Source organism: Dipodomys spectabilis, unplaced genomic scaffold (genome assembly GCF_019054845.1).
Source record: "Dipodomys spectabilis isolate Male_0828 unplaced genomic scaffold, ASM1905484v1 ptg000079l, whole genome shotgun sequence".
Taxonomy (NCBI): domain Eukaryota; kingdom Metazoa; phylum Chordata; class Mammalia; order Rodentia; family Heteromyidae; genus Dipodomys; species Dipodomys spectabilis.
Genome location: NW_024870756.1, coordinates 984,357 through 1,002,322, shown reverse-complemented (window position 1 = coordinate 1,002,322; position 17,966 = coordinate 984,357). Strand labels below are relative to the sequence as shown.

The window sequence follows — 17,966 nt, the reverse complement described above, 5'->3', positions numbered from 1 at the left end:
AGTTCACCGAGCCTCATGTTCTGTCTACCATTTGGGCTAATAAGCCCGCTTGCCCAATCCTAGTCACAGAGGTGACTCTTGTGCTGTGGATGCAGTCTACAGCCTGCTAATGACAGTGTGAGGTCAGGGCAGCTGCCATTGAGCCTTCCAGGTGAGGGTGAGGTGGCTGAGTCAGCCAGAAAGCAGATCATGTCAGTTGATGACTGAGACACCCAACACCCATTCTGTCCTCCTCCTTGTCCAGTCCATGGTTGTGGTCTGAGGGTGTTGTTGGGTTTTAGCGAAGAAGTCTCACATGTACTCAGCATCCTAAAGCAGCATTCAAGAAAGCCACTGGAGATCATGAATCCAGACCATTTCCCCTGATGATGGGGAGTTTTTTGGGGGGTGGGTAACAGCTCTCTGTGGGCCTGCTAGGAGCTGGTGGCTCACACCTTAATCCTAGCTACTCAGGATGCTAAGATTTGAGGATCACAGTTCAAAGCCAGCCCAGGCAGAAAAGTATGAGACTCTCATCTCCAATTAATCATCACAAAGCCAGAAGAGGATATGTGTCTCAAGTGGTGGACTCTAGCCTTGAGCAAAAAAGCTCAGGGGCACCCAGGCCCCGGACTGGCACACACACACACACACACACACACACACACACACACACACACACACACACACACACACACACACACACAGAGCACATGGAGCTTCCTACTTGGCAGTCCTAATTCCAGAGCATCTAGCTCAGTAGGTCATGGGCTCAAGAGCACAGAAGTTGTAGCTTTCTTTATATTATACCCACAATCTTCAGTATCTTCATTGGAGGCAGTTCGCAGTACCACCTGCTTCTCCTATTTGAGTTGTTCCTTCCCCATGTACAGGTAAAGAAGGGTGGGTAGCTTGTTCAGGATAGGATGGCAGGTTCATGGTAGAGCCCACAGGAGATTCACTCCCCACTTGAGAGCTCAGCAGGGGCTCCTGGAAGCTGTATAAAGGTAGCCCTTACTCCCCAAACTTCCCTGGAATGTCTTTGACTAAGTACTTTGGGAACTAAACACTCCTGGTCCCAGCCAAGAAACCTAGACTGGCAATGTTAGATGGCCCTCTAGGGAGCCAAGGGTCACAGGGCTGATGCAGGGCTGGGCAGCTTGAGGTGAGGGGTAGGGAGACAGCACAGAGCCTGTAATGGACAGGGCCATGGCATAGCAGATTGCTGGAATGCTGTTGTATGCAACAGTGTAATAGGTTGTTAGTCAACACAACACATCGTTAATCAAAGGTAAGCCTCCTGGCTGCTTTGTCTCTGTGCTCTAGGCCTTTAACATGGAGGGAAGACGTCTTAATGCCTGTCTGGGAGGATGCAAAGAGTGGAAGATGAGTGGCAGGGGCCAAGTGATTTGATTTTCAAGACCTCATCCAACATGGAGCTGTAACTTTCTTTTCCTCTAGTTCCTCATGACAGTAAATACAGTGAGCATTTCAGATCATAAACCTGTCTGCACTTGGAATAATAAGTGGCTTGTGTCACCAAGAGGCTTATAAAACAGCAGCAGCTTCATAGTAATGACCATAGACTACAACAGTTTATATTCTATACCATTTCCTCCTCCCTGAGCTTATATTTTCAACTCAGGTAGATAAACTGAAGCAAAGCTGTGTAGACATGTTTTCCCATCTTTAGGGGAAGGAGGTTTCCTGTGCAGCCAGGTAAAGCATGTCTGCACAGCCAGATCTGGGTAAAATAATGACTAGCTTTTTCTCTAGCCACTTTTGATCTGACCTTGAGAAGTCAGTTCTACCGGGCTGTAGAAGAGAGAAAGAGGAAGGGCGGGACTCAGGAAAGGGACCAGGCACATTACATACATGGCATACATGGAGGAAGTCTCTTGTGGGTGTTAAGTATGGTGTAAGAGTAGAAACTTTCTCATGCCCTGGAGTCAGCCCAGGGATAGAGCCTTAGGCTGGTTTCTAAGATCTAGAAAACCTTCTCCATGCTCCTTTCAGAAGAGTTACCATCAAACAAAGGGCATGAACTTGATTTTCCATAAACTTAGACCTGAGGCTAGGCTTCATATGGAGATAGTGCATACAACCTCTGAGGGTCATTCATTAATTCATCCAGAAATTATTTATTGAGGGTCTATCTGTGCTTACTGAGAAGACCTCAGGTGTATAAGATGGACACCAAATGTTCAGTCTGCTGACTGGGCTGTTTAAACAGCTAACCACTATGCAGGGATGTATGTTACTCAACACCTATACCTCCAGCCTGTTTTATGTAGGAGATAGTGAATAAATTAAATATTCTCTATTTTTTTAAGAGCACACATTCTGGAAGAATGATGATGATGATAAAGATGATGGTTACGACAATATTGATGATAACTGAGTTGGTATTTGCTGAGCACTTATGATGTAAAGGGAGTCTTTTTTCCCTTTGTAATAACATGCTATCCCTCTGTTAGCCCATTTAGTCTCATTCACATTAACATGAATTTAATAATTTTAGTATTCCGTCTTACAGGTAAAAATATGGAGGCAAAGAGAAGTGGTGAAACTTGCCCACAGTCACACAGAGAAGCCAGAATCTAAACATGGGAAATTTGGCTCACAGGTTTACCTAGCAGGCTACACAGCTCTATTAGGGACTGAGGCTTTGTACTTACTTTCCCTGCTCTGAGGAAAGCACTTATTCACATGGCCCGGGGTGGGGGGGAGGGTGAGCCAAGGTGCCATGTATTTCATTCAGAGTGAAGTCAGAGTCACAAGGCACAGCTGCCCTTCCTTGGAGTTCTAATCAAAAACCTGTGCAGAGCAATTTATACCCAATGTAAGGATGGCTCTGTGTTTTCTGTCGAATAAATATCAACACACAGTACAGAAATAAACAGACTTTTGTGCTGTTAATAAATGGTATCTGCTTCATTAACAAAGTTCAGTTGCTCTAACTCAGACCTTTTGCATCTTTCAAGTTCTAGATAAAAACTCTTCCTTTCTCCACCTTCTTTCCCATATCCTCAGAGCAGGCTCAGCCTGTTGTTGGGAGGTATGTGAAAGGTCCAAGAGACATAGAATACTTGCAGGAACTTATAGAGCCTTGCCCTGTTTCCGGTTCTGTTCTCTTGCTCTAGGGAAAACTGCTTTGAGATCTTGGGTGCTGACCTTGACCTGCCCTCTCTGTCTTGGTCACTGTTAGCTCCCCCTGTGTTAACCACTACTTTCAGGATTGGCACCCAGGAGAGTGGACAGCCCAACTGCAGATCAATATGTGCTCAGCCTCTTCATCACCAGAATCAACGGTCTAATTATCAACACGGTTAAACTCTTACTGAATTTCAAAGTGGAAATAAAGTTCAAAGAAAAAAAGATGGCTCTTTGTTTCTAAACCAAAACAAAACAAACAAAACAAAAAACAAACAAAAACCCAAAGAACTGTGATAGTTAGGTGCTCAGATTTGTGACTAGCGCTGAAAGGAAACAGGTAGTCACAGAAACTGTCCACGCATGTTCCATTTGGGGGAACATTCATTTTCTTCAGTGAATGATTTTCAGCCTTCATTACCTTGTCAAATAGCAAAGGATGTATAAGATGCTTACCCAGAGGCCTGCTATTAAGCCTGCTAACAGGTAATATTAAATTTGAAGGCTGCAAGTGCTCAGCCCTATTCCTTCTCCAGGGATTTGTTATTAGGGATGACCTTCTCTGAAGGCTGGCTGCATCACAGCTTTCTTTAGTTCCTTCTGCTCCAGCTCAGGAAATGAGGGCATCTTGCTTAAGACAAAGGAGGATATTGTTCTCAAAGATATAGATTTGGAAACTTGAACATTGAGAACTTCTCTTATTTGGTAGAGAGAATCTAGGGATTTTGGATTTCTGACACATGGCATGGGCTGGGGGTGAAGAATCATGTCTGGGCTTGTTCGTAATGATAGAAGAGAGCCAGGTCTCTGCATATAAAACCAAACATTGCTGCCCTTTTCTGTTTTGTTTTGGGAGTTGCCATAGTAAATGGAGGAGGATAAAATGGAGAGGAATTTGTGAGAGACTGGGAGGAATTCAACATAAAGAAACTTTGTGAAATCCTGAATCTCCTGTCGGGCTAGCGATGGGGATATTGCTTAATGCCCGTGGCATTTGGTATAGCCAATAAAATGTCCTCTTCCTACTGGACCTTGAAAACTATGTGGGTCAAGCAGGAAACACTTCTTAAGTGCCGATGTTTCCTTCCATGTTAGGGGCCCCAGTGTGTGTTTAACTCTAGGCCTGTATCTTCCTGCTACTCATTCAGTAAATTAGATTCAACCGCATATTTGGACCTTCTGTTTCTCTCTTGGGTGTGTACAGTCCCAGAGTAAAGCTCACTCTTGGCTATTCTATTTAAAAGGGTTTTATGAGACCTGATGTTTCCACAAGTTGGAGGTAGAGTCTCTTAGAAGAAAAATAAATCCTCTCGGCATCAGAAAAGCCTACAAAGGACCACTCAAGTGAGGAGGTCCTAAGACTCAAACTAATCAGCTCTGGGTAACAGCCCCTGGCTGAGTGTCTTCCCTGGCCAGATCCTGTGCCTGGGAGACACCTGTAAATCTATTTAATTCTGTGCTTCTGTTTCCAGCTGGATTGCTGCCATACTCAGCCAGTCTTCAGCCTGAAGTCAAAAAGGTGAGACAGAGGGTTTCTGATATCATTCTTGGCCTTCTGTCTTATTTTATTCACAACCAAGGGATGCTTTGCTGTCCTCAGTATAGAGACCCCCAATATTGTTTATTGTCACTAACCCCAGGATAGGTGTTGGCAACTGCAATAATTTACATTTTACCAACAGTATGCTCAGTCTGTTAACAAAGCTCTCACTGGTGAGTGGTAGGTTTGTGGTAGTTCTGTGTGCTGCAGGAAGTTGTGCAGAGTCTTAGTATTCCCACTGAGTAGCTGAAGCCACCCAGATGCTTTCATATGGTTGGACTGTCTTTGTAAACATCTTACATGAAACAATGAATTACTAAGGTTTGAAGGGTTATTAGCCAATCACTGGCAAAAATATGACAGGAAAAGAGCTGCTGATGCTTTAGTGCTTCTTGAAAGCTGTTTCTCCAGATTGTCCCCTCCACAGGGCACCCGGGGACATGGCTAATGACTTGAAGCTTCCAGAGTCTCCTTCTCCCTTCTTCCTTACCCTATCTAACATCTACCCTCTCTCTTCCTTGTTCTGCCACTAGGTGAGGCTGTCTTGTATGCATGCTTGTGAGCCATCAAGGGAAACCCTTCAGCCAGGAGTGGTTCTGGACCCTCTGCTTTGTAACTTCATGGCCATCTGCCTGCTGTAGATGCCAGGGCTGATCCTGGTGCAGAGGACATAACAAGATAATAGACTATAAGCAAGTTATCTTTGCCCTGTTCCATCAGAGTCTCTGGGGGCAGAGTGAGGCGTATTCCTGCTGGGTGGAGGGATGCAGGAGGGCTGTGCAATCTGCTCCCCCTCCTCTCTGTAGGCCAGAGCTGGTGCTTGGGAGGTGTCACATTCCAGTGCTCTGAAGTGGAATTTTGAACCTTTCTAAGCAGCTGCTCAGAGCTCTGTTTCCTGCCCAGACAAAGCTGGCAGTGCATGGGCAAGTTTTCTTTTGAAAGATGAAATTCAAGTCATTTTATTGCTGCTGAGAAATTCTGGATGGACAAGGCTGGAGACCAAAATTCTCTCTCTTTCACAGCTTATATATTCTGAATGTTGTTTCTGGATTAACTAGTTTACCCACCCATCTCATCCTGCATTTTACTAAAATTCCATTTCCTGGCATTTATAAGACTACTCTCCAGATCCCTCTTCTATCTCTGGTTATTCCTTTCCATCCTCCTCAATGGCTCATACTTAGACACTTACATGTCAATGTACCCTATAGAATCATTCATTTTTAAAAATTTCCATTCTTTCCATCTTTATTCAGTGGCATCAAGTTGGAATTAAGTGTGTTACAATTGTATAACCAATGGATCCATTCTTGGTTCATTGCTGTTTCCCTTTCTAACATCCTCTGTGAATGGTCTCATTTGCTTTTCTATTTTAAATTCTCATCTGGATATTAAACACTTAAATCTTTATTTTTTTTAAAACCTTTATCTTTAACCTAGATCTCTTCCCATTCTAGGTCTGAATGATATGTCAACCCCAACAGTTCATACTGAGCTCCTAGTCTCCCTTCAAACTTGCTTGTTCTCCTCATCTTTATAATAATACTCCTTAGTAACTTCACTTGGAGAACTGGAAGTTAATTTGAGTTTTCTTTTTCTGTTTCCCTCTTCTCTATTTTTTTTTTTGGTCCGGTCATGGGCCTGAACTCTGGGCCTGGGCGCTGTCCCTCAGCTCTTCAGCTCAAGGCTAGTGCTCTACCACTTGAGACAGAGCACCACTTCCGGCTTTTTTTCTTTTTGCTTATGTCGTGCTGAGGAATCGAACCCAGGGCCTCAGGCATGCAAGGCAAGCGCTCTACCACTGAGCCACCTTCCCAGCCCCTCCCTCTTCTCTAATGTCATACCCTCCATCAATATAGTTGTTCATCTGACTTAAATACTAATTAAATCTCCCTCTGTTATCTTTACCTCCAGGGCCATGGGTCAGGCTACTATGTGTCAGAAATGGCACTGGAGCAGAGGTCTCCATGGTTACTCCATTTCCATCACTAGAAACAGGTGGGCCAACATTACTGCAAAGAGCTTTGGAATTAGAAAAATATATTCCAATTCCCTCTTATGAATAGGCAAATTTGGTTAAGTTATCCATCTTCTGTGTGAAATGAAGATGATTCCTATTTGTCAGGACAATTCCTACTTATGATGACACAAGGCAAAATGTGTAAACATCATCCTTCAAAACACGTGACTTCCTTTCCCATTCTCCCCTTGTTTCTCTGCCCAAGTCTGTGCCCAGCTTGGTCCAGATAAATGAATTTGATTTCTGTGAGTAATCTCATGTTAACAATGACTGGAGTGTGTCATTAGTGGGTGGGGTTCTAGATTATGTATTTGAGAAACATGAGTCTCTAAGTTTCCATCCCCGTGTTGAGAGGATTCTTGCTACCTGAGAAGCAAGAAATGGCAATAAATTTAACAAGCACTAAAGATATTACAAGAAGGGATATAGAAGTATTAAGTGAAAATTACATTAGCTTTTGTGGAAGATTTTTCCTTAAAAAAAAAAAGCATAGTTATAAAGCAATGAGATTGTTCATGAAGTAGACATAACAGAACTCCCACATGCAAATGAATCAAGTTGCATCCAAATGAGTGGCGATTTGGGATATTCACCCTTTTTGAACAGCTTCTAAAATGAATTTATAGGCCAGACAAAATCTTATAATTTATTAGTCTTGTTTTTTTTAAAACCAAGTTGGTTCCCAGCTTGATGATAATCCAGGCCTCCCGAGACATAACTTACAATGTTTTTGAAATTAAATGATATTGTTACTCTTTTAGTTCCAAAATGAGGACATTTAGTTATCATGTCTTCAAATTCTAGCAATTCCAAGCAAGAGTATGGAGTGCAGTTGGAATAGTGACAGTGTTGTTGGGGAAATCATCTGGCTTTCCAAGATAAATACTCTGAAGGAGCAGAAATCATTTGTATGTGTAAATTCTAGCCTGTGCTAAACCTTATTACTTTATATGAACAATACCAGAAGGACTTAGATAAGCCATCATTAGTATGCAATTAAGGCGAGGATTGGCACCATACTACTATAGTCTCAAGCTGTGAGGTCCTGTCATGGGCATTATACTCTTCCTAATTTATAGCAGCATCACAGTAATGTCAATTACTGACCCAGTAATGACAATTCATGTCACTTAATGGCCAGGGTGATGAAATGTAAATCTTGGATTCATTCAGCACTTTCCTTTCTTTCCAGAAAATGCATAGAGCGTGTTAATCAGAACCAGTTATTAGAGAAAATGCAGACAAGATGTAACTCGTTAGTATGCAGAATGTCTTAGCTACTGAAAAGGGGTTAGTTATTACAAAGAAAGTTACTTAGTAATGCTCAACTGTTAGAAGGCTCAAAGAGAAAGGATAATTTCTAATTTTAATTTTTTCGTGTCTCATTCAGAATGGTCATTTATCTACTTTCATTTCATGTAGCTATCTATTGAATGTTGTATGCTCAACTGGTCTTAGCGATCAACCCTCAGGTGTGAGCCAGCATCACTATTACCTGTTATTGGAAAGTGAACATACTGTACCCTGTTAGCTGTTACTTTAGATTTTCAGCTTGCTAGGGTAAGTTTGAGTGGTACCTCATGAAGATAAATCTTGACTAGAGGTGACCCAGATGAGCACTCTTTGAAATGTCTTTAAACTGCATAATAATAGGGTATCAGAAAACCAATAAACCATTTCCTATTGAGTCTCTAACATATATTCAGCAAGAGGAGACTCAGAAAAAGTAACCAAGTCATCTCCTAATCCTGAAATGGTTGTTGGGTACTAGAAAGTTAGGATTGATGCATAGGTTAATTGCAGTTCAATTCTAGAGGATGCCACAATCCACAGGCCCAGAGCTCAAAACACAGTGAGGTTACAGTGTTTGCTGAAGGTAGTGATGCATCCTGGGACATGTCCAGACAACCTTTGGCCGGCCTTGCCGCCGTGGCGAGATGGAGTGGGTGGAAAGAAGAAAAGGCATTCCAGAGGGAAAATAAAGTGTGAACAAAGGTACAGGAGGTAGGAATGGGCATACTTTTATGTAGTGCGAGGAAATATGAAATACGGGATGGTCAGCACACATTTTTATCTATTGGGCATTTGTGTATTGGCATACTTTAAGGCCAATGGTGAAATTCATCCAGAGTGCTAGGCAGAGCTATCATAAGTGGCATTTTGTGGGTATTTGTTTTGGTTAAGTTTGTACCTTTAATATACAATCTCAAGAATCTTGTATATCGTTTCCAAGTCCATGAACTTGATTAACACAGGTAAAATTGCCTTTGCTTGTACCTTTCATATTTTCTCAGTCTACAAATAAAGCAATTTTTCTGATGTTAGGTTATATAAAGAATCTTAGGAATATTTTTGCTGTCATTTTCAAGTGCTTTTAAGTAACAATAGGAAAAGAAAGAAAAAAAACCCATCCAGCCTACTGCTTTGAGCAATGAGTAAATTAACATCTGTTCTAGCAGCCATAGTGATGGTAAAGGAATGCTGCAAGCTTGTTTTCTCGGGAGAAAAAAAAAACACTGCCTTCTGCATTTCCTTGGTGCCCTAATGAATAAGTATGGAAAAGTGATTTGCCCTCATAGGACTTTGTCATTCTATGGGAAAAAGAGAGAAAAGTTTGCTTACTTGTTGGGAGTGCAAACATAGCATCCTGATTAAAACATTCACATCAAGACTCAGGGGCAACTTGGGATTTTAGTGAAATATGGCTATCAATTGCAACTAGGAGAATATGACCTGGGTCAGGCTGGGTCTCCTCCCATTCTATAATGATAGTTCAGTGCACTGATTTTGTAAATTTTGGACCATTTATAGAGCTGGTAATTATTTTAGTGCGGGTAGAAAGGAGATCTTCTTGTGTTCTCTCTAATTTTGATTCCATTTCCTAAACTGATAATCTGTCCTCTCCCTCTTTTTTCTTATTTGTATGTCTCTGCCTACCACCTTTTTGGACCTTCATTAAATTGTGCACTCCCCAAAGCAAGTCTCTTTCACAACTGGATTTGTTAATCCAGAATGCTCAACCCAAAAGGTTCAATTATCTCTAATAGCACTACTAACTTAGGAGCAGGTTTGAATAGACATGCTAGTTATTAACTATGGCCTGTGGACTTAAAGCATATACATGTTCTATCAAGTTCTTATTCAGTGACTAAGACTTATTTCATATATTTACTTATCTTGGCTATCTGATATTTGAGCATTCACAAGCTTCAATAGTCAAATTGGAAAGTGAAAACAGTATTTCAAATGGAAAAACACATGCATAATATCAAGAAGGGAGAGACCAAAGAACCATATGCTTAAAAAAAGTAAGGGCTGATAACTCAATGGTAGACCACTTTGCATAGCACACTTAAGGTCTTGTGCTCTATCACTAGAACCAAGAATAAACAAAACAAGAAAATATACAGTAGTGACCACAGCCTGGTTTAAGGTCAAAGACTTGCCATATTGGAAGTTTTCATTGCAATTTGGCAATTTTTAATTGGCCATAAAATTAGGGAAAGTGAAATGCAGACTTTGTGCACTATTTTACAGAGTCCCTTTGTGTCCAGGTCCTCCTAGAAAGACTCAGGAGTAGGTGAGGGATGACTAATATTGTGTGTGTTTTCTTTGTCCCTGGATTGATGATCTCACTCCAGCATTGCCCTAACCCCATGATAGCATTGAATTTGGCTCATCTTCCTATCAAGCCTCACCAGCAATAACACAGTTCTTTGGATTGAAGTCTATTTTCTTTTCACCTCCTCTGCACTCAACTAACACTTTTATTACTATTCCATTTATCATGTTTTCTATTCCACTCTTACTTTATTACTTTTGTGTTTCTTCTCTGACTTCCTAAGTTCTATGCTGAACCAACTGACTTTACCATTTAAATGATAAATTTCTCTTTAAGAACCATGTTAGTGCATTCTAAATTTTGGTATGTCATTTTTGTAATGGATGTTCTAAGTATTTCTTATTTACATAATGAACTTACTTTGACTCATAAAGGATTTGGAAGCTAGGTGCTGGTGGCTCATTCCTATAATCCTAGCTACTCAGGAGACTGAGATCTTAAGAACTTGATTTGAAGCCAATCTGCACAGACAAATCTGTGAGACTTTTATCTCCAATTAACTAGCAAAAAGCCAGAACTGAAGGTGTGGGTCAAGTGGTAGAGTGCTAGTTTGAGCAAAAAAGCCACGTGAGATTCTAAAGTCCTAAGTTAAACTCCTAGTACCAGTGTGTGTACACACACGTATGAACATAAACACACGCACACACACACACACAATGATTTGGATGTTTGTTTGAAATTTTGGAACAGGAACTTTTCAAAATTGATTGTTAACTTGATTAATTATTGATTTAAGTTTTTTTCATTCCAGTATGTAATCTATATGATCAATTCTTTATAACCTTGTGCATGACTACTTTTCATAAAAGTATAAAAAGTGTTCTTGAAAAGGAATAAGTACTTTCTATTGGGTGCAAATGTCCCATGTACAGTGGGCTGTTCCCTCAAGGGGAATGGCTAGAGCTTTTATTTTCCTGTATGCATAGGGGTAGGTGGTTGTCAGGAAGTGACTAATCTGTTTTGTTCAGCATGTGTTTCATTAGTTTTGCTTTGGTAGTATACAGATTGATGGAAAACATCTTACTACATTTCGATTTATCCATTGTGGGGATGTCTCATTATTTTATACAGTATTAGGGGAAATCATTTCCCAGTAGGTCATGGTATGTTACTGATTAACTGAAACATCTTAATTTCAGAGATATTAAAATGAGTGTGTGTGGGGGGGTGGGCAGGAAGTATGTCTTCTAATTGAAGCAATATATTTCTGTGATTCATCTTGTAATTCATTTTAATGTACCATAAATGTTAGGGTTCTATTTTGAATGTTATGTTAGAGTTTAATTGTGTGCGCAATAGCTTATATTTAATTGTATTATTTAAATCCTTTATGTTTTATTAATTTTCGGCTGTTCTATTAACTACTAAGAAAATTGTATGTAAACCTGAGATGGTGAGGTTCTCAATTTCTCTTTACAATTTTATCAATTTTTGTTTTATGTATGTTGGGGTCATGTCATTAAGTGCAAATTAGTTTCTATTACCATTATGTTATGGTACCAATAATTTGGGGGGGGCTAAAAGCTTTATTTATTCAGTATTAATAGACCTTTATTGACTTTGTTTTGATATTTATTTGAAATAACTTTTCTTATATTTTTTATTTTCAAACTTTCTGTAGCCATACCTTTTATTGAACCTATGTTTTATCATTAAGAGCATATAATAAACTGCTTTAAAAATACAATCTGTCAGTATGACTTTTTAAACTATTGAGTTTGTTCCATTAAATTTATTTTGCTTATAGGTTATTTGGATTTAACTTGTATTTCTACCAGCTTATTATGTGCTTATTTCAGAATTTTCTAAAACAGTTTCAGAAAACCTTTTTCTCATTTACTCTTAAAACAAGGAAATTTCAAACGGTGAGCAAACATTCTTTAAAACACTTAGAGGTAAAAATATTGAAAAGTCAATTGCTCAAATATCCAAGAGAAACAAATCAGCACAAATCCTCCAAAACATATTTGAAAAGACATTTTTATGCATACAAGGGTTATCAAAACAGACATGTTGGCAAATTCCTTTTATTTTAGTTCATAAACAATATTTGAGATCTGAGTTCTGCATTCTGATATTTCTGTGGTCTTTTGCCTTTTCCAATGACAGTACATGAAACCACAGGCTATCTTGCTAAAACAACAATAACAAAAAAATGCCAGGATATTTTTTCAAAATAGAAACTCTTGAATTTGTATAGTTCTACTGGGACTCCGTTGAATAAATAAAGGAGAATGATGTACTAATTGTCTGAAAATGGAAGGGAGTATTTTGAATACAGGTTATTCTCAGGAGGAGTTTTAGGCACTCTCTCATCTGAAATGTGACCACATGTGTTTTAGGCGAAGGTTCAACAATCTGCAATGCACTAAGAGAAGCTGCCTTTAACATCCACAAAGACTCTTAAATTTAGTTGTCTGCTTTGTAATGGCTCTGGGGATTGAGCCCAGGTAAAAGTCAAACTCAGCTGTGGACAGACCATATGTACCGATTCCGTTGCTGATAGACTTCTGAGTCTTTAGCAAAGACTCAGTACTGGGAAGCAGGCTGCAGCTTCTCTAGTTCAGTCATCTATCTGATACGTCAATGCCACTTGATGCGCATTTTGCCGAAGTTGTCACATTGCCTATGCTTGAATAGAGAGTTTACTCCTACATGACGTAGCTAATTAGAAAGATCTCCAAGCTAAAGAGCTAAAGAGCTCTGATTCTATATTCTACGCAACAGGTCGTATTTGGAAATATCCCTATTATTCAGTTTCTAGTCTTTCCCTAGAGAAGATCCTTCACCCTGAACACAATACTCAGATAAAGATTTTACCTTCACTGAGTTGAGGTTTTACCACTTCCTCGGTCTTAGGGCAACACTTCTGTTACTGCAATGAGAAATCAGGATGTGTTTGGAAGCCACAGGACTGTGCTAATCTTATAGAGTATCTCTCCTGTCTTGGCAACTACATTGTAGGTTTCTGGAGGGCAGGGATAGACTATTCTTTCTGGAGCCTTTAACCCTTTGAGCATAACTCTGGTTGAGTACATGTTGGTCCTGAGTATTACCATGTGGTTGGCCTCTTTCATTGTACCCTGGTCTCTGGATATCTTTCCCTCATGGTTATAGTTGCTGGCATGAATTATTTATCCCAAGGACAGATATTTTAATTGATAGATTATTTTTCTGACCTTGGAAAAGAAATAGAAGAAAAAAACTCTTGTCTGATTTTTACTTTTTCTGAAGAGTGCACAATAATTTTTTATTATCTTGGATTGCCACTTAGCATAGGCCACTGGATGCATTCCCTACCATGCTGGTGAAATTCAAGGGATTTTTGCAAGGGCAGCTATGCCAGCTGTCTGTTTACCTAGAGAGCTGCTTGACTACAAAATCAGGCTGAATTTTCATTCCCAAGTTACTTTAAAGCTATTGGTAATGGAACTAAACTGACATAGAAACTGGACATGGGAAGTCCAGGGATGAAACTTGCAGACAGTGCTAGCTGGTGGTCCAGGCCTTCCCTCAGCTGCCTCTTATCTCTTCATCACCATTGTCTCTGTAAGGAGTTCAAATATATCTCCTTCTTAGCTAGCCTCAAAACAGGCAGACTGCACTTTCCCCTGAAGCTAAGGCTGTAGCTTAAGATGCTGTAGACTAAGTTTTTGACATTTTAAGGTAAGCTCAAGCCATGCCCATATTCCCCAAGTCACAACTCTTCTATAATGACCTGGATTCTATCAGTCTGCAAGTCTGCCTGTCTTTCCAGTAGGTTGCAAATCTTACAGATAGTCTAGGAGTCTGTCCTGAATCTGGCTAGTTGCTTCCTCCAGTCTATTGTACCTAAGTGTAGCTGTGCTTTTCCGAAGATGTCTTTGACTTTTGTCTTTCTCAAGACTGCTGGTTACAGTTTCTCATCTGGTAAATGCATTTCTTAAGTTATGTCCAAACTCTTTGGATATGAGGATCAGATTGTTGGCCATCATCCTTATAGCCTCCTCATCCTGGCTTCCTTATTCTTTTCTAGCAGGCACCATCCTAATCTCATGGAGTCATTTAATGTAGCCATCAGTTATTTTCCCAGTCACTACTACATATGGACACTGTGCCAGCTGTTGGATTGCAGTAGTGGACAAGAAGACATAATTATGTCTTTTCTCTAGAGGCATGTGGGTATATGGTGCCTCAGATACTTGCTTTTTAAAATGTTTATTTTTTCCTTCAGCCTCCCATTCTTTTCAAATTTATAACCTTAGGGGGCCCTAACTGGAGGGCTGGGAGCTCACCTTCTTGAGAGAAATAAGGATCCATGAAGTATTAATTGGGCTATTTCTGCTCAAAAAGGAATGAAGAACACGTATGCGCTCACCAAGTTTTGGTGTGAACTTGGAATGTGGAAAAGAATTCGGGATAGGGAAAAAATAATTTGGAGAGAAAATTTTGAAATCTTTGGGCAATACAATAGTAAAAAGGTCATGTGGTCATATTGGGTTAAAATAATTGTTTCAGGCAAATTCTTATCTTTATATTAAAAGGGTCCCTAAAGAAGGAAAATGTAAGAGTATGTTCTGAACTGAAAACTTTGGAACTGTCACATGAATGGGCTTAGGAGTGAATCAAGAGAATAACTCATTTTTCTTAAATGGATGTTACTGACTTATTTTTGGAGGATAAATCAGGTGAGAAAAATGGTAAAAGTTTTACGTATTTAAGATTTACCTGGCTGGCTTGTTAAAACTCACAATCCTGTATTCTCCTCCAAGAAATTCTGATTTTTTAAAAAGAATTTTTCTACTAATGCATTATTGTTATTTGGACCAGATAATTCTTTATTGGGAAGATCATTGTAGGTTGCTATCTCTCTTTATTGCAAGTACATAGATACATAAAGACACAGATGCTTACTCTCTCAAAGCAACATTTTGCTTTACAGTAAAATATTACCAGTTTAGAGAAAGAGTAGCCTGCATTTATGGAAAATCTGAAGGATAAAATAGTTTAGAAACTCTTGAGAAATGGTGATTTCCCCCCCCCCCCCCCCCCGCAATCGACTACAAATCAAATCCAGGTCATAATGAATAGCATCGGTGCTCTCCCTCTGTCATACTGGGTCACAAAATCACAGGTATGGAATGTGTGTGTCCTAGGAGAAATAACTTGAGAAATGACCCCTAATCCACAGGCATAAAAGGAGAGGAAAAGAAAGTAGAGTCACAGTTCTGAGAAAGACCAAGACAAAACTTTGCCAGAGACATATCTATCCTTGCTTGGGTTGGTTTTCCTCAGAGAATGCCATCTTCTCAATTCTTTACCTATACTTAGAATCTTTAAAAAAAAAAAACCCCACCACTCTAGTATTACCACTTCCATAAAGATCTTATGACTCTTCCTGGCTCCAATCCTACCTTTCCTTCTCAGAAACCCTGTGGCATTTATACCTGATTCACATGATCCTGTTCTTTCTTATATACTTTTTATAGGCTTTTGGTGGGTTCGTCTCTCCAACAGTAAAATGACATCGGAGACGCAGTAGCAATTGCAAAAATATATGTGAATGATATCCTAAGTTTTATGCTGTTTGGGTAGAAATTACAGAATTGCAAAATATTTATTGAAAAGAAGAGAATCTTCACAAAAAGTTTTTTGAGGTACTACCAAGTCCTGCTTTGTTCAGATCTCCCTATGTTGTATAATAATGGCTTTTTCATCCTGAGGTTGGGGAGGGGAGGAGAGAGTGATGAAAGCGACCGTGCTGGAGGGTATTAAAAATTCTGGTGAGAGAGCATTCTGGATGTCTAACCAACTTCTATAGCCATGGAGCACAATGAAGTTTACCATTCGTATAGGAATCTTTTAGTTCTTGGATGGAAAAAAAATCTCTTTCCTGTAAAACTTCATGGAATTTTCTGCTTCTGGCAGGGGTAACAGTTATTCATTGTGGCTCTTGAAAACTTGTGACACAGTTGTCCAAATGGGCACTGAATAAAGTGAGAAAACTCTCCACTACATATTTTAAGATGATTTTTGGTTCCAGGTGAGGGACTGGGCAGGCTGAGACTGGCATTTGACAAATCTAACCTTTTGCTCAGACCCAGGGGATTATTTTTGATCTAAAAACCTTATTCTCCAAACATATTCAAATCCAAGACCTTAGTTCATCTTCTGAATGGACACACTTTCTACCCACATCTCTGTTTTAGTTCATGATAGTTTCAGTGTTTAATCTGAACTTTGCAAAGGGCCTGGACTGGGACTGGAATCTTATATTTGCATATAAGTCTGTTTCCCTTGGAGGTTGTAGTTATCTTTCACCCAAGTTACTTGAGCTACACTTCTACTTCCAGCTTTTTGTTGGTTAATTGGAGATAAGAGTCTCATGGACTTTTCTGCCCAGGCTAGCAGCTAACTTTCAACACAATACATAACTTATTTTCACGATACTATTCACTGTCTACCCTCATCCCCAATCTCCTAAGATTTCTGTTTTGTTGTCTAATGTTATCCAAGCACCCAGGAGGGTACCTAGCATGTGATCAATGAATATTTGTTGAGTATGAATATTTGTGAATGAATGGTCTTGGATCTCAAGTCTTTGAGTGGTTATTACAATTTTGTTGTATAATTTAGAGTACTAATAAAGCATTCTGAATGAAAATGGAATAGTATAGAATATATTATAACATGCCTTTAATCAAGGACTGATTATACACAAACCTTGTGACATGTAATCAGATGAGGATAATATCTAATGTAAGTAGAGGCTAGGTGAATGATCTGGGAAAATGCAGTGGGATTTCATTAAGAATTCTTTTAGTTGGGCTAAAGTGGCTCATGCTTGTAATTCTAGTTACTGAGATCTGAGGACCATGGTGTGAAGCCAGCCTGGGCTGAAAAATATGAGATTCTCATCTCCAATTAACCATCAGAAAACCAGAAGTGGCCCAGTGGCTCTAAGTGGTAGACAGCTAGCCTTGAGAAAAACAGCTTAGGGACAGCGCCCAGGCCCTGAGTTCAAGCCCTATGCCTGACAAGAAAACAAATTCTTTTAATTTTGCAATACATTTGTAAGAGTACTTTTTTTTGAGACAGATTTACATTTGTAAGTTTGGCTGGTCCATGATGGTACATGACGACAAACTCAATTACTTGGGAGGCAGAGGTAGATGGGAAGAGGTCTGAGGCTGATCTGAGAAAAATCAGAGGCCCCTATTTGAGAAGCAAATTGAAAACAAAATGACTAGAGCAATGGCTCAAGTGACAGAGCACAAGTACAAGGCACTGAGTTCAATCCCTAGTCTGCTAAAAGAAAAAAAATGTGTGTGTGTGTGTGTGTGTATGTATGTATGTATATATGTATGTATTTGCCATATAATTCATTTGGTCCTAAGATGTTCTCCTTTACCACTTTCCCTATCCTTGTAGTCTCAAGGGCAATAATGAATTCTCTGTGGTATGATCAGACATAATGAGAAATACAGGTCTGCATTGTTGGATCACTAAAAAAAAAAAACTGGGAGGATCAGGAATGGAGTTATTTGATTTGGGGATATTTTAATCATTTCCCGAAGGCTGGTTGTGATAGAGTTACTTTCCAAAAGAATCAGGCAAAATACCCTTTAAGAAATTTCACTCTGCATACTGTTCTCAAAACTGGAATCCCACTC

The 17,966-nt window shown here is 39.6% G+C and overlaps 1 protein-coding gene across 1 annotated transcript in view; it reads right to left on the bottom strand.

The window, feature by feature from the left end:
* Antxr1 (ANTXR cell adhesion molecule 1) overlaps positions 1–17,966 on the bottom strand; it is a 211,470-nt gene that overhangs the window by 82,803 nt on the left and 110,701 nt on the right. The window lies entirely within an intron of this gene.